The sequence below is a fragment of the Oreochromis niloticus genome, linkage group LG17 (assembly GCF_001858045.2).
Source record: "Oreochromis niloticus isolate F11D_XX linkage group LG17, O_niloticus_UMD_NMBU, whole genome shotgun sequence".
NCBI classification, from domain to species: Eukaryota; Metazoa; Chordata; class Actinopteri; order Cichliformes; family Cichlidae; genus Oreochromis; species Oreochromis niloticus.
The window spans coordinates 33,592,187-33,616,133 of record NC_031981.2 but is presented as its reverse complement, the minus strand read 5'-3'; the positions used below and the strand labels follow the sequence as shown (position 1 = coordinate 33,616,133).

Below are 23,947 nucleotides of genomic sequence, written 5' to 3'. Positions count from 1 at the left end.
TAAAGTACCAGTACCACTGGCAGCAAAACTGCTGCAGAGGATGATGCTACCACCTCCATGCTTGGCAGCTGGTACAGGATTGAAAATGTATATATTATATATACTCTAAATACCATATATTCTATTTCTGTCATTAAAGATGTATGATGTACAATCATTCCACCCTGAGAAAAGAAGAGTTCAAAGAAATCATTAAACTCACCAAATTACCATGATATTCTTGCCCATATTGAGGTTAGGTAAACTTCTGAACAAAACTGTATTTTACTGTAGTGATCACTGTTTAAATAAAACACACAAGAGTGAAGATTTAGAAGATTCTCATCAATGTTGTAACCAAGTAAGAGTGATTGTGGTGCAGCTGAAACAACTTTAAGAGTTTTAAATCAGACAAAATATAGTTTAAAACAATTATAAAACAAAACAAAGGCTGCAAATCGTCAGACAGACTTAAAACTGAGGTTCTGATCTTTACTTTTTGGCTACACTGGTGAATTTTGGAACTGGAGCCCATTGGACATGCTTAACTCAACGGGGGTGGGTAGCAAACCAGTTTCCCATCTCAGGGTTAATCAGGAACAGACTCGAACTTTGTTAAAGCGTCTTTCTGGGACAGACCGTTGTTCTCTGCCTATGCAAGACAAATAATTAAAAAAAAAAAATAAAGATCCAGGTCCATGTTCAAGCTTTAGATTGTGCTTTTATCAGAAAGTAGTATCCAGCTGCATTTGTTTCTAAATGGTCATAGGTTATGCTGGCTGGCTGTTTTTGTTGTGAGGTCTTCTTGGACGGTAATTAACTGGCAATCTTCAGAGTAGAATGTGACATGGCGCACAGGAAAGGCAAGATTTGCTCATCAGTGTAATTCCTTCCCATATCACTTTGTGTAGTACTTTTATTTTCACTTTCTGAAAAATCGTAGCAGGCTCATTTAAACCTCTTGCTGTCGTCCATATTATTGTCTTCGTCCCGTCCTCTTACATCCTCCATGTAGAAACTCACTCATGATAGATGGAACATGCAGACTTTCCTTAGATGTAAATAATAAAGGAAAGAGTCTGTATTTTCACCCCATTTTAACTTCGATATTGGATCACTAAAATAGTAATCCACAAAGCAAATAATGCATGGACCGTGTTGGTGTGACTCATGAAATGTGTGTCTATTACACACACAACTGTCCTAGCAACTCATGTCTGTGTATATGTATTACCACAGGTAGATATAGCATTGGTCTTAAGAGTAGCATCATTTTTGATTATTTACTCTTCTATGCTGAGTTTATTTGTCGTCGCTATAATACTGTACAATCTACAGGCTGTCCGTGAAGCAGTGGTTGTTGCCAGCAGGAAAAACACTATTGCATATGCGGAGTGGAATGCAAACTTGGATGTTTGAAAACTATGTGTTTGGCTAAAGCCAGATTCACAATCCTAAATTTGTGTCTGTCGGAGTAACCCTTTGGCTACACAAGGAGAAGGTTTATGGGAATTCAACTAAGTCATCACTCAACAGCAATGCGTAGGCCAATGGAGAATTGTGCAAACATGAACAATAATAGTCAACATTGTGAGTTGTTCCACATATTTTTGACAACATGTATGTGTGTCTGACAAACCTCGCGTAGCGCCTACAAATCAGAGCTTTGCAGAGCTTGGAGTACCATTATTGTACTACAGTCTCCACTTCGTTAGTTCAGTTGGCAGTTTAGAGGTCAAATATCCAGTTCTTACAGTGTATAGGCACACATTCGCATGTACTCATCAAGTGTTGGCGTAAACTGGAATCTTGCCTAATCACTAAGTTCCTAAAACAAATTGATGTAGATGGTGCGCAGATAACACCCCAAATTCCTCAGAAAACCAGTAAAAGTGCAAGACTTCAATGTTGTTAATTTATCTGTCCAAATGAAATAGTGGTATAAAACATCACCAGGCTAAATCACAAACCTTCGCTGTGCTGCTCACAGCGAACCCAGTGTGCTTACACTTACATGACCCTTTGTTATTGTCCCAAGATTCCCTCAATTTAGCAGATGAATTGCTCTGTAAACATCTGATTTATTTCAAAGACGCTTCCAGTTACCTTAAATTGTGTTTGTCAGAAACTTAAGTCATCTGACAGGAATTCCTCTATATGCTACTGCTGCAGTCCAAGCACAACTCCGGTACAATCTAATTATCTTAGCAGCATAACATCTGAGAGGTGAGCTGCTGTGGCGGATCATTATCATCTCAAATGATGGGCAACCTGTTGTGTTTGTAGATCAGTAGCATGTTACAATAATGCATTAATAAATTCAAGACCCAATTTATTTATAACTATCCAAGAAGTAAAGGAAATGCAATTACACTGGCTGAGGCTAAACTTAGAGAAATCAAATAAGAGCTGTTACAAGCTACAAAAACCCTACAGTTTCAGAGGCCAGTTTTATTTCTCTGTGCTGTGTTGACAGACTATTTTTTGACCAAAGCATTTTAAGTTAAATTAAATCAAAATTTACGGACCAGCTGCTAAATTTACCAGTAAAGAGATAAGAAACCTACCCTAACACAAACTGCTAATTAATAGTGTGTGTTAAACACGTTGTGAAATTAGCAGAGTTGGTTAAACTGCCAAGCGTTGATAAACCGGCTGTGTGGACGTCTGACAGGAACCAAGGAGCATACACGGTCTACCTCCTTTCTTCTTGTTACACACTCACAATCTTACACGCCAATATGGCAACCACATCTTTAGCTTCTGTTTGAGTGTTCAGGTTCAGGTAAAAACTTTAGACTTTCTGAACACCTTGTTGATGCCTGATATCAAAGGAGAATGGCCAGACTGCATCATGCTGACAGGAAGGTTACTGACTAGATAACTAGTTGTTACAACCAAGATATGCAACGAAACATCTCTGAATGCACATGTTCAACCTCAAAGAAGACGTTCTTTAGCAGCAGAGAACAGAAAACAGGTTACAGTTCATACCTGTGGCTCACCAAAACCAGACAGCGGAAGATCGGAAAATCAGTGCCTGTGAGAAATGAGTTGCATTTTATTGGCACACTGAGGGTCCCTTTGTACCAACTGAGTATCATTTAAACACCACAACTACCTAAATATTGCTGGTAATCATGGCTATATTTTTATGGGTACACTGTGCCTCAAAACTCAGATCATCTCACAATAATTGTTTGAACATGTCAATGAGTTCGCTGTACTCAAATGACCTGATCTTAACAGTCACCAGACTTCAATCCAATAGAGCACCTTTGCGATGTGGTGGAACGGTAGATTCTTATTGTGGGTGTGTAGCTGGCATATCTGTGATGCCATCATGTCAATATGAACCAAAATCTCTGAGGAATGTTTCCAGCACTTTGTTGAATTTGAGCCGTGAAGAATTAACCACCAGTTCTCAAGGCAAAGGGACCAAAGCCAGTATTAGAATTGTGTACCAAATAAAGTGGCCAGTCAGTGTGTTTTTTTGTAGTGTGTGCCAAATTTTACAAGCAACTAGTTGTATAGATTTTTAAACAGTGGACCAATGAAGCACATGTTGTACATTTCTGTTGGCTTCTATCTAGGGCGTAATTTCCAGGGGGGTTAGGGGGGTTATGACCCCCCAATAATCAGACCCAACCAGTATACCCAACGCCCCCCCGATAAAATTATGAATTATCTTGCATAAATAGGCTATTACCAACAAAATAGTTGCTTGTTTAAGCATCTGGGAATTAACCCAGATTTATTTATTTATTTAGACAGAGATCTTGACCCCCCCAATGTTCAGCACAAAGTTACGCCGGTGGCTTCTATAGTCCCTTAAAAAATACTGAGAGTGATATCTCATTTGAGCAACACTTCTACAGAACAGAGCTGGAGCTAGTGACCAGTAGCTATCTGCCACCTTGTGTCAATGCCCTGTTCTCTTGTAGAATCCACTGGGGACTCATATGTCCTCTCACTAGTCACACCAACACGGTCCATTCAGTTGGCATCTGCCCCATGATCCCTCACAGCCACCAAGTTCAGCCTCTGCTTGTGTCTGTTGGGTGTATGCCATCATCCACACCACTATTATACATTTATAAATACCTGTCACTGTATGTGTTTGTACACATAATGTAGTTATCGTTCCACTTACACGCACGAATTTCAGTGTTTTTTTCATTTTCCTTTTTGCATGTGTGCGTATGTGCGTGCGTTGTGTGTGTGCGGTATCATCTCCCCAGTGTATTCTAGGCCTCTTACTCAACTCTCACATGAGGATGACACGGGGCTTCTGGTTTCACAGTAAAATTAGGTTGACATCGATAGAGTCACAAATGTCACCATGTGGCTACTCTGCTCTTCACTACAATACACTGAAGTTACTGTAAAAAGACTTGACTGAAGCCTTTCTCCTCTCTTCTTTTTGTCTGTCAGCCTGTGTCATCTGCCAAAATATGTGAGGTTTACCACATTAAATTCTCCTTTCATATTAATCATAAATTCGAATGATTTACTTGAACTATATTTGACAGTTAAAGCTGCCATCCAAAGATTTCTGTTGCTGCTCCAACCCGAGGTCATCTGTCACTAAGGGAAAACTCAGTATTTGGTCACAGAAGTCTAAAAGATGTTCTACACATGAACATCTATTAGATGTTTTCTTAGGGCTTGCTTTAAGACACATAAAGTTATGTTTATAAATTTGTTTCACAGTTTATCTCAGTGGTCAGTTTATAGTGTGTATCCTGCTTTATCTGTTAAATAATTTCATTTTCATAATTCCACTAATTTGAAGTGTCTGGTACTGATGACCAGGGTATTTAGCTCTGATTTCTGCCCCGTATACTGCTAAGTTATGTATGGGCCAATCTGAGTTTCATTCAGATTGGGCGAATGTTAAGGGGGAGATAGGGTACATACACATATATCCTACAATATTTACCGTGAGATGACTTTTACTCCTAACTTAAAGAATGTATTTGATTGCCTGTATGTTTGCGTGGCCATGACGCAGTTATACATCTGCAGGTGTTGGAAATCTTTATCATCTTCTGATGAGATTTTGAATTAATTGCTTTCTTAATCTTAATGCATTGCATCAGATTTAGCTACTAGCTAATTTTCATCCACAATCCCTGGGCAGGTAAGTCCAGTCCTGTACATTTATTTCTACTAGATAGTTTATTGGCATCAGGTACCTACATAAGACCCAGCAGGTCAACTGGAAAGTTGATTCAGCAGCCTGTCTCTGAATGCTAGCTAGCTTAGCGTATATGCTAGTCACAACTTTTAATTTATCTTTCGAAACTGGCAGTTGCCAGCTGCAATACCTGTTGTTTATCTCAGTCATAATAGTGATTTCTGTGATTTAAAGTAGTTTAGTGTAAGGCTGGGTCAACCTTTGCCAATAATATGATCCCAAAACGCACTTCGGTGTTGAGCTAATCTTTTTTTGAACTGCAAGTCTGCTAGTGTAGTCCTAGTCATGGATCAGCAGATGGACTTCTAAAAACAGGGATACTAACAGGTTTCAAAATCCACTCCTATAATGCAAAGTAAACCCCAGCAGCTGAGTAGTTTTGCAGTGCTGGCTGTGAGTTGTTGCCCCTCCCTGGCCAGACCATTTGTTTCCAATGGCTGAAGGTCTCTGTTGCCCAGTCTGTGGCAGGACCAAATTAAGAGGTGCATCCAGGATGGATGAGAGCGGAGCGAATGAAAGATTGGCGGGCAGACTGAGATTTCTCCTATTTTCTCTCCCTTTTCTCCTTTTTCTTTTGCTGCCTTCTGTCAGATAGATGATGTGAGAGGGAAATATTATTTGTTCTGTTTTCACTGTTGATTCTCTTGTCCTCCTCAGTATCGCTATCTCAATTTTGATGACAGAACCAAGAGATGAAGCCAAAATAGAAGACCTGATTAAATGCTTGCTGTACTCCTACAGCGTTACACTCCAGAAGAAATATTTACAGTTTCATTTTAGGGTGATGACATTATTCTCCTTGATTAGGTTAAGGTTCCCTTAATGTATGTCTGACCAAGTCTATTTCTATACTACTTGCTTTATTCATGAGTGCATGAATTACATAGTTTCCTTAGGGATTAATAAAGTATTCTGATTCCAAGTGAGTGACCTATGCATGAATGATCTGCCTCATTTAGCCTTATTTGATATGTTGAATATCCAGTGTTTGACTGCTGTTGCACATCCACAACAAGTCTGATATACTTCAAGCTACAAAGCTAACACTTCAGCAATTAAGCTGAAAGTCTGCTTTTTTATAATTTGTCAAAAAAACAGAAAAAAATCTCCTAAAATTCCTAAATTGCCTGCAAGTTCCAGCCTCCAGCAACATACACACTGTGTTTGCACTCTAGCACTGCAAAAGGCAAAGAACAACAGAGAAAAGCGGTAGGCGTCAGCTCCCAGCAACCTTGTGACAAGTGCAACAACTTCCAGTTAGTGTTTACTGCTCTGGAGCTCTGGGCACTGTGGAGTGAAGATGCCTTTGCCGCACTCAAGGTCAGAGGTTACACTTCGGTCCAGATGAGCTGCTTCATAGCTTTTAGATTTCCTGCTTGGACAGGCAGAGAGGTTAGGTCAGCAAACATATATCGATCTGACTGTTGTGGGCTACAAAGAAAAGAAAAAAATTCAGACATACTTTTTAGGGTCCCTGTGAAGATTTTTTGTGTTTTAGACTATTTTGAGCGCTGTCCTGATGTAAGACTCATAATTTCACATTTATTGAAAGCACACAGACTTTAAACCTCAGAAACAAAACACCTTGACGATAACTGCTGTGGTATTGCAGATAATGGTTTTAGATTATTAAATCCCTAAAATGTTCTGCACCAATTAAAATGCTGTTGTTAATTGTAAATATGTAATGGAAACTACTCACCCCACAAGCAAGTAGATAATCTGCAGGTTTTAACCACAATACATCTTTTCTGTCATGGGAAGTTCAAGAAGTGTGTCCCCAAATGCCAACATGAACCCAAAATGAGGCAGCAAAGCAGGGAGCTATCACAGACAAACTGACAAAGAAGAAGAGGAGGACAGGACCGGATTTACTTTAGTTGGGGATCAGAAACAGGAGGGGAGGAGACACAGGTACGTATTTAACACAAGGGAAGATAGTCAGACAGACAGGAAGTAAACACTATCAAATTAAAACAGGAAATTACCAACAAACAAATACTAAACATTCTTAATTCTTACACTAAACATGGCATAAAAAGTAACCCTGCAAATTCAATAATATGTTTTTTCTGAACAGCTGTTTCAAAAGTAAAGAAAGTAACAATGAATCCAAAATTTAAGCAAATACAACAAAAAGGTCTTTGGGCACTCGGAATATGAATTCCGACATATGAATGTTGGAAAAACCACCATCAGTTCGGGAGAATTGTGTCGAATGCCTGAATGAAAGCTGCAGAACGACCAATAAATGGACCTGGATGTGATTATTTGGTCAGTCAATCCAGATGACTGATAACTTTTTTTGAAGTTTATAGCTAAAATAATTAAAATATGGTACATAAAATTTACCGTTCTTTTCAACAACAGAAAATATTGAGGATGAATGGGAATGAAATCATCTCAAATTTCCCAGAAGGTGTGAGCTGTATATAAAGCCTAGCATGTTCTTCTGAGAAACAGTGACAGAAACAGTCACTTGACTGTGTTGTTGATGGTGGACTGAGTCAGTTGCTGACTATGAGATCATCCTATAGTGAACGACGACCGTGCCATGAATGGGATATGTGTTGTATTTACTGCTATACAGCCACTGAATTTGTGTGTTTCTTGTCAGTGTGTAGTCTACTTTTTCAATCATCTACTACTATCATTATCCTCCCCTCTACCACTAACCTTAACAGTGAGAAGCATACCTCTTAACGACCAATTAAATGCCTCGATTTTAGCCAAAATGGCATGGCGAGGAATTACTTAACAGGGCTGGCTGGGTTACTTATCTGTAAATGGGGGTTTCTTAGCATTTGGTGGCATTTGGGGGGCCTAATAACAGGATAACTGCAGGTCATTTGTATGTTAATGATGATGTAGTTAAGTTACGTGTTTAGCTGAATGCCTGGCTCGAGCAGAGAGTAGCAGTGATACAGTCAGAGCAATAGAATAGAACAGAATACTGGTTGATAAAATAATCTCTCTTTAAGGTTTAGTGAGTCTTCTGGATCTTTCAGCCATATCCTATGGACATCATCAGCTGATGGATTTAACATTTGGTGCTAATTCAACACTGATGAAACAAATTCTACCCGCTGAGAACTGTGTGAGATCTCCAGAGCTCCTAAAAAACATTCTACATAGAGAAGACTTAATATGAGACATTAAATAATTGCTTGTTGATATGTTGTTTCATGGCTAGGCAACATGTTTGTCTTTGGATTTCTCCACAACCAAAGCTATTTAATTATTTAACAATGTAGGGGAACATTAGAGGACACGCAAGGTCGTGCATTTCGCAAGTATAAATCCATGGTACTTCAATAGGATATTTTGAAAGAAAAGGAGAAATATTAATTGTGGGATATTTTAATATTCTTTAATAAACATGTAATTTTACTTAGCAGCAGTATAGATTTCCTACTACTAACCACAAAGGTCGTGGTGGAGGTCAGAAGATCAAATACGGATAGTAAGATTTGAATTTTGACAACTGTATTTCATGTTTGATTAAATTCCAATATAAACCCAATTTCATCAAAACTGGATGAATGGTTTAGAAAGAGTGGACATCTGAAAATTCGGACCTGGAGCCTTCAGAATGCATTTCAGTCATTTCGAGTTTCAGTGAAGAGCTTTGTGTCTCATGAAAACTGGAGCCAACCGTCACTTTCAGCATTATTATCAGTGAACCGAAATGATCAAAGTTTGACTACATTCATTACCAAAGCATTACACATGTAGAATGGTGGCAACCCAGATTGTTTTTGTCTTTTTGTTTTTAGTCTCTCGCTAGTTTTAGGCACCTTCTTCATGGTATATTCTTCAAGTTTCTCTGGAAAGTATCACGGTTTGGATTGAATTATTTCCTTTTAGGACATTAACTTTCAGCTGTTCCCATTTTTCCTAAGGGGTCGCCTCAGCGGATGGATCCGCATTTTGATTTTGGCACAGGTTTTAAGCCGGATGCTCCTCCTGAGGTGACCCTTCCGTTATCCGGGCTTGCAACTCCCAGTTCTTTTGAACTGGGAATCTTTAAAATGTAAGGTGAATGGGTTAACAACGACTCCCTAGAGCAGGGGTGGGCAATCTCAGTCCACGAGGGCCGGTGTCCCTGCAGGTTTTAGATCTCACCTTGGGTCAACACACCTGAATCACATGATTAGTTCGTTACCAGGCCTCTGGAGAACTTCAGGACATGCTGAGGAGCTAATTTAGCCATTTAAATCAGCTGTGTTGGTTCGAGGACACATCTAAAACCTGCAGGGACACCGGCCCTCTTGGACTGAGATTGCCCACCCCTGCCCTAGAGCCTCTCATGACATTAACACCATGTTAAAAATATCAAGTCTACACTGAACTTTATTCCCCATTGTCGCCCAATACTAGCAAGAAACTCTTAATATCACTTTTAAAATTAAATATGTTCAAAACCTCCTAAAAAACACAGGTTCTGTTTGGGATGCTATACCTCTTCATTTCTTTACCTTTTCACTTTAATACAATGTAACTTCAGTTTATCTAACTTTACAAGTTTATCTATCTTTTCCATTCTTTTTTTTTTCACAAACAGATATTATTAAGCTAAGTAACATTTCTACAAACACAATCTATCACCCTATAAATGTTATACAGCAATGATAACAAATATAAAAATAAGTCACTTTTTATCCAAAACTGGCTCAATAAAGAAATATACCTTGTTAGCCAACTCCTTAATTATAAGGATACATACATATGTTGCCCTACATATGTTGCACTAAAAAGTAAGCATTTTGTAATTAAAGTTTTAGGGCATAAATATAGGCTGTGTGCACTATATGACTTAAACTGTCATATTTGTATGTTTTCTGTTTTTTTTCTCTGCATATTAATTGTGAACAAATAAAGGCAGCAGAGAACATCTGACTAATAGCAGCTATTTCTGCCACACAGACTTTAGCTGCATGTTGCAGAACGACACTAAAGGGTTAATTACGGCTTTAAAACGTGACACCATCCAGGAAATTGCAATTATGTGTTTGTTTGTTTTTCACGACGCAGGCTAGTGTCATCCTGCTGCAGAAATGTTTTAATGCAGGGAGAATAATTTGTGAAAACATCATCACACACACATCTGTCAAGAGCGTTTTAAAATTGTTTTTATTACTGCAAAATACAATACAGTGTTTTCCGCTTAAGGAATAAATTGACACCTAATTTTGTAATCAGTCCGACTTTGTTTGCTGTTACCTAACAATATAAGATAAACAGTTTGTCAGAGAGAACTGTGGCACTGTTTTTTATTCCAAACAATTCCCATACGTAATTTAACACAGTGTGGGCCTCTTTCAATAAGCGCCGCTACTTTTGCTGTCTTCTTGCTTCTGCAGCGCTCGCTCCTGAACAGAAAGCAGAAAGTTGTGTGAATGTTCTATGCAAATGTTTAGTGTATTAGCATACACAGTTGTAATTAAAGCATAATTAGAGAAACAAATGGTGCTGTGAAGCTCTGCGCCTTGGCTCCAGAGTCTGTTTATCAGCAACCTCTTGTTCAGTCGGCTAAAACAGGTTTATATGAAACAAGCGCCGCCAACTGCTGCATTAATTGTTATCATTGCCTTGGAAAGCAAATAGGTGCCATAGCGCTGCGGACTGTGAGAGCAGAGAACTGGAGAGGGACCGGGACAAATTAGTGTGGAAAATGAGAGTGTCGAAATTGGAGAGGGATTAGCACAGACGATAATGAAGCAATTAAAGAGTAAGCGCTCAGCACTCAGGTGCCTTTACTGAGCTGGTTCACTCCAGCTGCTTTCAGACGCTCCAATGCAAATATATCCCCAACGGTGAGGGGAGGTAACACTCTGTCCTAATACATCACCGATATAGACTGAGACGAGAGAGCACAACACGACATGCTGTAGTATAATGCTGCGCGACAAAGTGCAACCCAGTCTGACACAATAGGACATGACATGATAGACAACGGGAAATTACATTATACACCTCATACAAAGCAGCACACGAACATGTGACAGGGCCACATCGCGAGGTAATGAAAAACTACTCATGTTGTTATGCAGCATCGTAATGAATTACAAATGTTTAATATGACCGTGCAGCCAAAGATCTTCCTGTAGGTTGGCTTCTTGTATTTATTGTGTGAGAACTTTGGTTTTAGCTCTAAAATGGTAAAGATATGTCATTTTGCAGTTTTGTGTAGTCAGTTAATGACATGACGTTAGATACCATAGTTGCTATGTTGCTGCACATTAGCCATATTTACACACAACAAAACAAATGTCTTAAAGCTTTCCAGAGAACTGAAGGCTACTTTAGCCCTACATTTCCAAAACTAGAGGCTGACAAATGTTAGGCAAAGGGGGCATTCACTTGTTTTAAAAAGCAACAGCTAAATGATTACTATATGCAGTCACTTGATTGTTGGGATTTTCTGTAATACTGTTGTGTCTTTGCCTTACAGTATAAATTGTTTGAGGTAACTGTTGTTGCGAATTGTTGCTATATAAATAAAGTTTAATTGAACTGGATTGAAACATAACAAAAAGAAAATCTAATGAAATTTTTGTGGTAGGTCTCATTGTAGTTTTACGATCTTAAATTACCCTGGATTTCCTTTTCTGTGGAAGGCTGGGGTTTCAGCTATGGCTGTACACATGACCTCTGAACAGTTAGAGGACACTGTCCCCTTTTCACATGTACACACAACAGGTGTTGTCCTGACTACTGATTGAAAAAGGTCTCCTTGACCTTAGAAGAGTGGTGGTGCTTGGATGGTGTAGTACATATAGTGTCCACAGTTGTCCCTACATTTACCTGTAAGTTCCACAGATTTTGTTTATGCTACACCTCGTGATGCCATTTAACAATGTGAATGTGTGTGTCTAATTTTTATACCAATCACATACATGCTCATACTGTGATGCTTTGATTTCAGGGTCTTACCCAGAGTCACTCTGACACGTGGACTGGAGGAGCTGGAGTTTGTGAACCAACAACCTGTCAAGTGGTAGCCATACATAAAGAGAGTAAAGTAAGTAAGTAAAGAGTCTTAAGAGATAAGAACATATAACTGAGAACATCTGCAGGGCATTGTATGAAGCAGCACTGCAGCACAATGAAGGAAAACAAGAGAAAACGGTGTCAGGTTTTTCTTTAACAGCAAAACAAGAGGCACAGCTAGCTAGCTGGCATACCTGACATAGCTATAAATATACCCTGCCTCAAAGGTTCAGAAAAAAGACCTTCCAGGTATGGACTTTTTTCTTTTTTCTTTTTTACAATAAAAAAATCTCCATGGACCTTCAGTTATATGCTGAGAAATTCAGTACAACTAAAAAGGCTGTTAAAGTCCAGAGACAAGGTTTCTGCAATAGACACTGTCTTTTGATAGTTTACTTGTATGACCAACAGAGGGTTTTTAAACACACTGGATGAGAAAACATCCTCAAAGAATGGAACAAAAACCTATCATATGAAAGAGAAACAGGACACACCAGAGGGATGTTAAACTGACTGAAGCCTACATCGTGGTAGCCACGAGCTGTTATTTTACGTCAGGAAAAAAAAATCTTGCTAATATACGGACAGTCAACTCACTGCCGCCTAACCACTGGAGGAAAAGGCAGCAGCAGCCATAGGAAGAAGGAAAAAGTGATCGAAGAGAAGAAGGGAAGGGGCTGTCTATAGCAATGCTAGACATCCATGGTTAGAGGTTATAAAGCCCCTCTCAAAGTCAACAGTTCAGAAACTCCTTTGTCCTCCTAAAAGAGCGTTTAATTTTTAACGTAAACTTGCACTTAGGTATGCATGAACTTTGGTAAAATCCTGAGACATGTGTATAAAAGGGTTTAATAGATGACGGTCATGTGCTCTGCTGCCGGGTAATGATGTCAGCCCCTCGATCTCATTCCCTCTCTGCTTCTCTTTTGGCTTCTTTGATAGAGGAGGGCCTAATGTAAATTTAATTTGGAGTGATGTATGGCAAGGATGGGTGAGTGAGTGAGAATGGGGTTTTGGGTTTTGGGTGGCGGGCGGTGGCAGGGGGGAGTGATGGAAAATTAAGGCTGCGAGCAAAGGTGGAGAAGGCTGAACTGATGGTTACGGAGGGGTGAGGAGGTGGGTTGAATGAGCGGGTGACTAGCAGGAATATGGGAGCGAGCGTGCTCGGGTGGGGGTCATATAGGGTGTCTGATGTGTCTCTGTGGGGGGAGCAGCTGGATTGGGGTGCTGCCACTCTGCCAACACTGTCTTCTTTAAGCAGGATTAATGACGGTGTACGCATCCATGAATGTACCGGCCTCCTCGTAGCGCGCACACACACACACACACATGCACACGCTCCCATCGCCTCACACAATCTCCATGTCTGATTTATACAGACATGCTCAGCCCCTGCTATGCCACATTTACCCTCAACAATGTGGAGGGGAGGGACGGTTGCTTTTGGTTTCCAACAAGAGGGTGACATCTGAATGGGAGGAGGCTAAACACTCCCTGATCTCGCCTCTTCAAAGACCCCTCTGGTCCTTGTCGCCCCCTTGTCTCACTTTAAATGAAGTGGACAAATGCTAAATCAATGTTTTTAGTGTTTCTCATCACCATCTTTACCCCCCTTTCTTTCACTGTTTCCCGACAGATTGAGAGGGTATTGATGACCATGACTGTCACGACTGTGGCTATCAAGGTTTTTCGCCTCTTCCCTTAATGTCCCCTGGGAGTTTTCCTCACTCACGCCAACAAGGAGTCACATTTAAATAGAAGGGATCCTTGAAGGTGTAGCGTTTGCAGAAATGCCCCCACCCTCTATCTATACTGTGTTAATGTTGCAGGAATTTTTCCCAAACATTTTCCTCATGTGCAGCCATCGTGAAGATGAAATTCAGATACTTTCTGCGGACTTAATGAGTTTCTGCAAACGATTGCACAGGAAATTGTCACAGGGTTATTAAACAAAACATGGAAATTGCAATAATTGCATGTTGAACACAAGTATCACTTCAGCAATGAAATCCTTGTTCATTAAGTTAAAATTCATTTGGGAATACTCAGAGTGGGAAAAAAAGTCTATCTACTCTGTTTCTCAATTTTACCAGATCACTTGCAATGTCATTTTTACATCTGACCTATATTTCCACATTGACCAAAACAATGAAAAAAACACTGTCCAGAAACTCCCAAATTATTATTATTATTTTTTAAATATACTTTTCATTTAATCATTTAAACATTCAAAGAACACACAGATAATTTCAATTTCCCTCTGTTGACAGCATGATGATGATGATGATGATGATCACCATCATCATCTACAGCTCCACAGACTGTTGTAATGGAGGCAGAGTTGAGGAGGATACGCAGGGGCTGAATGAATAGTGAGTAGTATTCATCAGACCAGAGGGAAGCGGCGGCCAAGATCCAATTATATATATTCATTAAGTGATAATGATATCATGGTCTTTTAACTGAGAAGAAAAGGGAGCGTAATTGAATAATAACAGTTGTACAATCCCAGAGGATTGTAGCCCCCTCCCCTCCCTCCTCACGCTCCCACCGCCGCCACACAGACATGGTGACCCCCCTCTAAGGGTTGGGGAGCAGGAGGGAGGGCAGAAAGACTGAGGAGCAAGGATTGATGGAATTCTATTACTCCCTGATAGATTTATTATGAAGGCCCAAGTGGACTCTCTGCACCACTTTGTCACTCACACTAATCAGCCGAAGGGAGGGGCAGTGGCAACTCATGCCCCCCTCCTCCTTTGTGTGTCTCCACCCTAACGCGCCCCCTCCTTCCCCTCTCCTGCCCTCCTGCCCGTCACCAAAGACAAGGTTAGCAGCCGTCTGACAGGCAGACACGGCGGGTGGCCATTCTGGATCCCAGTGAGCCGAGAGAGATCTGTGGCAAATGGGCCAGCTGAGCTCCTCTGACCTCCAGAGTGAGCCCCTCATTTGTTTATTAATGGACGGCCATGTGCAACACCATAAGGTTGGCGTGTCATGCAGAGATCAACAGCCTTCGCATGGCAGCCCATTCTGACCGCTTGCTGCCTCCCTGCAACCCCCCACAAGTAGACCCAGAACAATTTGTAAACACTTAGCATGGTGATGAGCCACTAGGTCACGTTCCCTTCCTATTTAGCCTCATGTGAGACGACAGAAAGCAGGAGAAGGAGCTTTGGTGCACGTTGGTCATCGTGATTACATGCTCTTGTAGTAAAAACCTAAACAATTAAAGGATACATACTGTTGTTTGTTTGTTGGTTTTTTACTCTAGGCTCCAAATTATTTTGGACCTGTAAATAATTTTGTAAGGATTTTTTATTGCAAGGACTTTAACAGGGTGACTGCACAATTTCTTGATCCCAGTGTGGGACAAACTAGAGAAAGTCGCTATGAGTAGACCTATAGTATGCTTCTTCTGCTTTCTGTTTACTCTCCTTTTGTCCTAAACCACTTACTTCAACAGCTTAAGTCCCTGTTTGTGTTCCCAGGAGAGTCTTGTGTGACATATTAAGTCCTTCAGAGAGCTGGAGAGTACCTTGTGTGTGTGTGTGAAGTTTGCACATTAGCATGGAGGACGTGAAGCAGAGGGTGTTAAGAACACAGCTGATGTTGTGTTGAAAAATCAAAGAATACACATGTTTGATGTGAAAGTGTGTGTCAGATGACGTAATTTTACTGTGACTGGCTTTTCAGCAGGTCTCTTGCCCTGTTACTCCCCATAAAGGTGTATTCCTCAGATAGACTCATTAATACATTTAATAGTTATTAACTATCTCTCTCTCTTTATATCTTATATCTTATATATATATATATATGTATAGACTCAAAAATAGTTTGTTTTCATGTACTGTTGCTCCATTAGATTATGAGGTGTAGCAATGCTGCAGTACAAGCAGTGAAATGATTTTATGTACTGTGAAAATGTGTCTGATATCTATGATAATCACTAAAAAGCTGTATTTTATATCTATATAAAATATTTTATATATATATTTATTTTATATATTTATATTTTATACTTTTTAATACTGGCAGCAAACAGCAGTGGTTTCCAGTCTTTCTCATCCAAGGATGTCAGGTGGATTTATGAACTCCCTTCATCAACCCTACCTGTCATGTTCACCTGTGTTCATTTGTATTGGTTTTAAGCCAGACCTGAACTCCTCAGATTGACATTTACCTGTAATTATAACATTAATCTGAACCATTTATACTATTTTATTGCTATTTCAACCCTTTATTCACCACTTTAAATAGATGCTACGCCAATCAGTAGGGAATCATTATCAGTTGGGGGCCAACTGTTACCTAAAAAACACATATGTGCACAAAAAGACACAAAAACACCACCAACAACAGAAAACAGTAAATATATGTTTTAGTTAGGGTTATTCATTCAGCCACTTCAGTTTATTATTATGATAAATGATCATTACTTCTCTGTTTTATAATTTTCTATTCCCTTTGGCTATATTTCTATTGTTTGTCCATAACTTTTATTGAACTTGTGAGTCAGTCAGTTAAACTGCAGGTTAGTTTTTATTTTCTACATTAATTGAGCTACTTTCCCCCTCACTATGTCTCCTGGCTGCTATACTAAAGATAGGGAAGTTCAGTATTCTTCTTAATCATGTTTACATTTTTACTTGTAATTGAGGAGCAAGTGATATGTTCCAGTAGGAATGTAGTAACTTTAATTCAAGACATCTTATTCTATGTGATTTTACACCAGTTACTTTCCGTTAAAGTTGTGGAAGGAGCAGTTGGTGCTAACTGGTGGGATTTACAAGGTGGGGAAAGCCCAAGATGGGGTACAGTGATGCTGCGTGGGGAAAATAATCACTTAGAAATAAGTCACAATAATTTTCATTGTGCACGGCAGGAGTTTTTTTCTTTGTGTGCAGACTGTAATCAGCTGGAATGTGCTGCTACTCTGAGAGTCACTGCTTTCTGTGGATTTAGCTAACTGAATTTAGCAAGATATAAGCAGATGCTAAAATGCTGTAAATCTAGTATAAAAGATTTGTTGAGTCAATCTAATCAGCATCTTAAATTGATGTCTGCTACACTTGTTGTAACCTTACATTGACAATGAACACCACAGCTTGTTCCAGCACAGCACAGTACATTACTGTAAACTTCACCCAAGAGCTGCAAACTAACCTTTGCTAAACGGCACTAAACTGTGTAGTATTTTCATATAGCCTTTCAATAATAAAAGATTAGTATAATTTAGTTTAATTTAATTTGCAAGACATTTCACATCATGACAAAAATATAATTTCAGAAACTCGTCATGTATAGAGTCAATATCAGTTAGAAATTGGGACATTTTTATATAAGATTATAACTTACTGTTTACCACATGTGACTTTCTGACTAGTCCTCACTTTTGAAATAATCTCTCATCTAATCCTCTGTTGTTCTCTCTTCCTTTCTCTTCTTCTAATATTTGTTGAGATGTTTGAAAAGCTGTAATAAAAATTACTCTATTTATGCTTGGTCCTCTTTAGTAGGAGTACCTAGATGCTTAAGTACAGAGACCACAACTTTATTGACATCTGCACGATGAACACATCACAGTGATGAGAAGGAAAAAGGATTTGCTGAGGATGTGAGTGTGCCCTGGGATGCCAGTACTTCCTAAGCAAGTATCTTGATGCTGCCAGCTGGAAGCAACACCGAACCACAGCCCACAGAAAAATTAACTCCCTCGACAGCATTATGCATATCAGATTCAATGATTAACTAAAGGTGCCGAAGGCAGTTCCAGATCCTTTCATACCACTTTAACCCCTGGTGCTAACAGGTTAATTCACAACTGAAACTTTGCAATTCCATCTTCTTAAAATAGTGTTCGTTTACAGCTCAAAAGACTGCGTGTGAAGGCAGCGATATGGCATGACTGGGGAGCTTTAAGTGTATCTCCCATGCAGCAAATGGTTTTTTCACCCCTTTTTAGCCACGCGGTCTGTCTGCTTCACCTGAATCACGCAATCAGGCAAAGAGAAAAAAATATTTCCACTCTCAAATTTTTTCCCCAGATGTATTTCGAATCTATTTTGCAGCTTGCAAACAGTTTGATTTGTGTGTGTGTTCCATAACTGAATATTTACAAAGAATTATTACTGTTTACATAGTTGATCCATATGGGCTCGAGACATTTCTCATCTATCATTTGTATTAATGTGACCATGTGTGTTTCAGACCACCCCAGTCCTGTACCGGGTGATCATAGCTTGTTTACGCTTCCACTTTATGTGTTTTTGTCTTGCGTAATTCTAACCTGACCACAATAATAGGATCTCCCATGTAATATCAACATTTAACCATCATCAATGTTTAATATCAGTGCTAAAAACATTTCTTTTACGAGCCTATAGGAACTTTGTTAATGTGCCGTTTGTTTGATGTGCATTTGTCAGTTAGCGACAGGCTTTTCCCGAACTTCTCTCGCCGAGCGTCACCGCCTCCCTCGGGTGGTCGTACATTGTCTTTCCACTCGGCTGTTTACACCCGTGTGCCTTTGATATAAACGTCTATTTGTTTTCAGAGGCCTCAGCCTTGTATACCGTGAGGCAAGATAAATATTTTGGAGCTTCATAGGCATAAATAATTGATTTGTGTCACACAGCAAAGCACGGCATCCCCACTTCACACAGCTTATGCAAGGCTTTGTTTTGGGCTGGAATATAACTCATAGGACAATAATGTTTACCCTGGTGGTATTGCAATTAACAGAAGAAAACAGCTGCATACATGCATCCGAGGCTGTGTCAAATTAAAGAGCTATTGCGAACAAGTACAACTCTGGCTTTTGTTTACTTGTGGCGAGAGAGAGCAGTAAACAGAACTGTGGGTGAGGTGGGTGAATGATAAGAGCCCTCTGATGGGAGAGCTGCAAATTGATTCGCACACACGCCAGGATGACTCAGTAAAGTCTTTTCTTCTAAATCAGCTCATTATTACTATTATTATTATTTTGTACAGATTTTTAATCTGTAAATGTCTATGTCTTTTGTCTTAATGCCTGTTTCGCTCTTTCACCGTCTCTCTCTCTCACACACACACACACACTCACATAGAAATTCTCATTACCTCATTAGCAGAGGCAGCTCTCATTTAGCTCTTTAATGACGGTTCTAGATGAATGGGCCTGGTGCTGATCCCAGCGCTGTGACTGGATTAGTGATAATGACTGATCTATAGGAAGTGTGACAGCCTCATCTCAACTCTCCCCAGGTTCTCATCCTCTAGCCCGGGGCCAGCCAAAGTGAGATCCACAGGCCAAGTCTGGACCTTCACACAGATCAGGCCTTCAAGAAATTACCCCTGCTGGCTATGTTTCAGAAAAGATTAGTCTGTGGTTCGCTCTTTTTAATGTGCTTTTGTATAGAAATGATTTTCAGATCCAGAGTTGGAACTTACATCAAGCATGGAATTAATTCCAATTTAAAACTTTAAAGATGGCATTATGGATTAGGTTTGTTACTTTTATTGCACAGCAGTGTTTGGAGCATTTTCCCCTCTGTTTTGAAGGTTTAACCTTAGGGAAAAATGCTATGACATCTGGTACTGGTTCCTAATGTATTTATTTAAAAAAAAAAAAAACCCTCAAAAAACACCTAAAAACTTTGTGTCAAATTTTAACTAAAATGATTGCATTTATTTGCAAATCATTAGGGACAGGGAACATATTAAATGTTGAAACCAATAAATGTTATTGTTTTTCATCATGAGCTCATTTAAATTTGACGTCAACAAAATATGTTATATTGTTATAACCCTTATATTATGTGTTATATATTAAATAAACATCTCGCTATATTAAATAAATTGAGATGTTTAACAAAAAATGTAAAGTCTGTTTAATGCTTACATTACCTGGTGGTGCACATCACACATAATTATCTTAGTAACACGATAACATATAAAAATATAAGCTGAGAGAGGCTGAGACTTTCAAAGAGTAACGATGTGGAGGGGCTTACCTCTTTATGAAAGACCATGTGCGCAAACAAACAATTTAAGAATGTAACGTTTCTCAGTGCAAAATTGCAAAGAATCTGGGGATTTCAACTGCAGCCCATAATATCATTAAAGGATTAGTGAATCTACAGAAGTCTCTTTGCAAAAGGACGAGGCTAAAAAATAATATTAAATGGCTATGATCTTCAGGCCCTCAGGCAACACTGCATTAAAAACAGACGTGATTCTGCATGGAAATCCTTGCATGAACTCAGAGACACTCCCAGGAAGTGGGTGAATAAGTATAATCGCTGGATTCATGAATATAGGTTAACGCTCCATGGAAAGAAAAAGACATATAAACAACATCTAGACACACCACCGACTGCTCGGGGCACAAAGTTGTTTGTGAGGTGGGAAGAAAAACTGTCTTTTTGAGGTAAAGAGGAGAGAGACCATTTGGATTTTATCAGTTTACCAACCAAAAGCCAGCATCCAGGATGGCCTTGAAGTGCATTAAGGCACATGGCAAAGTAAGCCGTGAACACTAAACAGTATATAGAGAAACATATTTATAGTCGATACCCTTTCTTTCTTTTTCGATACCTTGTTAAAATGTAACGGCATTTTTAATTTAAAGAAATCTATTTCTGGCTAATGTAATTTTTTTTTTTAAGTAAAGTAACAGTTCATGACACAAGGAGAACTAAAAGGAAATGTATTAATACAGGCATTAATCAGTCTTGTTGGTCATCATATGCCCACACACCCACTCCAGTTGGCTTCCTACATATGCATGTTTGAGACAACCAGGTGAACAGTCTGGACCGCCAGGCCTTTTTTTTTTTACGGATTTATAATATGTGTCTGCATGTTGCCCTTCATAGTACTGTGTGCTGAATAAAACACAGTGAGTATGAGTCCATCTTAACTGAGTCTTATCTGAGCTTAGTGTCAATCCCACCAACATGATGCATTTTCAACCCTGAGGCCCCATCTCAGTGTCAGCTGATCCATCAGGGCTGCTGGTCAGTTCCTGGCCTTTGCAAACCCTGGGCGTTCAGTTTGAAACCACAGGGGACTGAGATCTCTGTCTGGAATACCCAGCAAGACCACTAAGCTCTACTAAGGCTGAATTAGTTAGGCCTATTACATTCTTTAAGGCAAGTATTAAGACATTATTGAGTCTGACTGGTTAGGTACCACTTTATTTCAGCTGCACTGATTTACTTAGATTGCTCATAATAACCCCTTTGTCTGGAAGCCTTAGCTTTTATTTGTTTTGCGGTTTAACAATATGTCAAAATACAATTTTAAAGCAGGTGATTCAAAAGAGCATTGTGCCATTTCATCCGGAAAACATTTTAAGAGCTCAGATGTCATGAAGTCAAAATGTAAAAACAGTGCCAACAGCTCTGAATTACAACTTTATAAAATTCTATATTGTAAAAATTTTTCAGTTTTATCATTAAGCCCAGTGACTGCTGTAGCACAACACTGTATTAAGTATATGTAACAGGAGACTGTCAGCGTGGATGGAAGAATTCATGAAATGATGGACTTTGGACTAGCTGTGGCAGTGACCTCTACTTCTGATTTAACTCCTTGTTTCCCTGTGCCACTCATCACTACCACCTCTTTTACTTGCTACCTCACCCAGCTCGACAGTTCTCCTGCCTAAAGCAGCCATGTAGCCTGTTGCATTTTCAGATTCACACCATCAGCTCTTCTGACCAAACTGGCAAACACGGATCACCTGGAACCAGCTCTGGTCTTTAGTTAGCAACAGCTGCAGCACACAGACTCTCAGGCAAAATTCACAATAAATTTACACTTCCTGGTAAAACCATCAGTGGCAATTCTATTGTGGTATTGTGGACATAACGCCATGGATGAGTGTACACACATATATATATATATATATATATATATATATATATATTTATATATATGTATATGTATGTATACAGAGAAAGACAGACAGAGAAATAAGCCACCTTTTGTATTCATGCTAATTTCCAGTCATGCACCTTTCACAAATGATCTCTCTTCATCTGCATAGGAATATTGCATTAGTGAAGAATGGTCCTAACTGTCTCAGTGTCTGTATCCGTGTGGGGTGAAATCTTGAGAAGTAGATAATGTGATACCCCCTGCTCCCCTCCCTCTTCCTCCTCCTCCTTCTCCTCCTTCTCCCCTGCATGTTACCCCACGGTGTGTGTGCCCAAGGCAGTGGGCGCCCTGGCTCCTGTGACTAGTGGGTTTGCTCCCTTCAGCGGCACCACTCATCTCTCTCTTTAATGTCATTTAGCTGCGGGGTGGCCAGCGCCTCGCTCGCCCATTAATCCCATTCCAAATGCCATAACATTTCCCAAAAAGCCCCTGCTTCTTAAAGCCGATAATTAGAATGTCTATTTAAAGTTCACCACTCTCCCTTGCCGTTATCAATTAAAAGCCGTTTAAAGGAGATTGGTGGCAATAGTCAACAAATTAAATCTCGTCTTCGCTCTTTGACGCTCAGTCTGGAATGCATAATAGGGGTCAAAAACGGCCCTCTGAACATAGAGCAAAATTTGAAATTTCCAAACAGTTCTTGGTGAAGAAGGGTAAAAGCTGCTGTAAGTCACTGTTACTGGCTGTAGATGCACTGTTTCATGAGATTTTTTGGAATGGCTCTATCATCATGTGATATAATTTGATAAATGGAAAAACAGATGCGTAACGGAGCCAAGCAACGTTATGATTGAGATTATCAAAGCTTGGGCAAGAAGGACACTGAGGTCAACGAACAATAACGCAGTACACAGACAGGACAACTTTTGTAATGGGATCAAATGCTTTGCATTCTTCTCCCCTCTCATTTCCCCAACAATTGGTACAGAAAAAAAAATATTTGAGCCAATATCACCCTGTATTCAGTGACCACGTATACTACATTTATGTAGTTGAGTATGTGCCCATTTTGCTTCTGTTCCACTATTTATTTCTTCATCCCACTTTGTTAAACTCTTGAGAAAAATCTTTAACAATCACGTGGTTTGTCACACGATTCACACGACAGCAGAGGCAAAATATTGCTTTTAATCCGAACCAAGATAAAGAAACACCGGTGGCAGACTCTCAGAAATGCATTTCATTGAGACTTTCATCCGCGGCCGTCACCTCATTACCGTCTGACGATGACACATTAGCGTTTCGCACACGCAGGAAAAGGATCATTTTCCAGTGGAAGCCCAAACCTTATTGTTGGGAATGTACCATCTGGAGCTCAAAGGGCTTCGCTCCCACATCTATCTTCTCTGGGATATAGCAGGAGTCGGCACGGGGGAGACAAGACTTATTGTTGATGAATTATGTATACGTTTAGCAAATTTTGTTGTTTGTCTGGCATTGCAATGCAGCGTAATCATCAGCATCAGCGTGAAGCAAGTGATCAATTTTAGGCACGCTCTTATTGCTAGAGGATTTGACTTTTAGCATTTTGTGGGTTATTTTGACATTAAGCCTGCATCTTGCAGCTCCCTTCAATTAACCCTGCAAGATATTTGTTAAAAAAATAAGTTCCCTGTTCATGTGGTAGAATGACAGTCCAGATGAACAGGTGTAAAAAACCCCGAAACACATTATAGTATATAATAAATAACATTTTCTTGGCTGTGTGCAGGGATGCAAAGACCATTATGTTTAATGCTGCTCTCTGGGGCACACAGTGTCCCCTTGTTCCTCCTACCTCCGACAGTGACATGTTGAGCCTGAGGAGGTGTATCCTCTAATAAAACATTTATATCCAGGGGAAACAGCATGTTC

General features: G+C 39.6%; 1 long non-coding RNA gene across 2 annotated transcripts in view; it reads left to right on the top strand.

Annotated features, from left to right (window-relative positions):
- Positions 1–10,984: 10,984 nt before the first annotated feature.
- The window catches only part of LOC102078992 (uncharacterized), a 20,622-nt gene continuing 7,659 nt past the window's right edge, over positions 10,985–23,947 (top strand). Inside the window, exons 1-3 of one of the 2 annotated variants that reach the window (XR_266789.4) lie at positions 10,985–11,201; positions 12,108–12,203; positions 19,415–19,936. This is a non-coding gene — a long non-coding RNA (uncharacterized LOC102078992). Of the gene's footprint in view, positions 11,202–12,107; positions 12,204–19,414; positions 19,937–23,947 lie in introns of those variants that run through there. The other variant, XR_003214670.1, reaches the window with a different exon arrangement.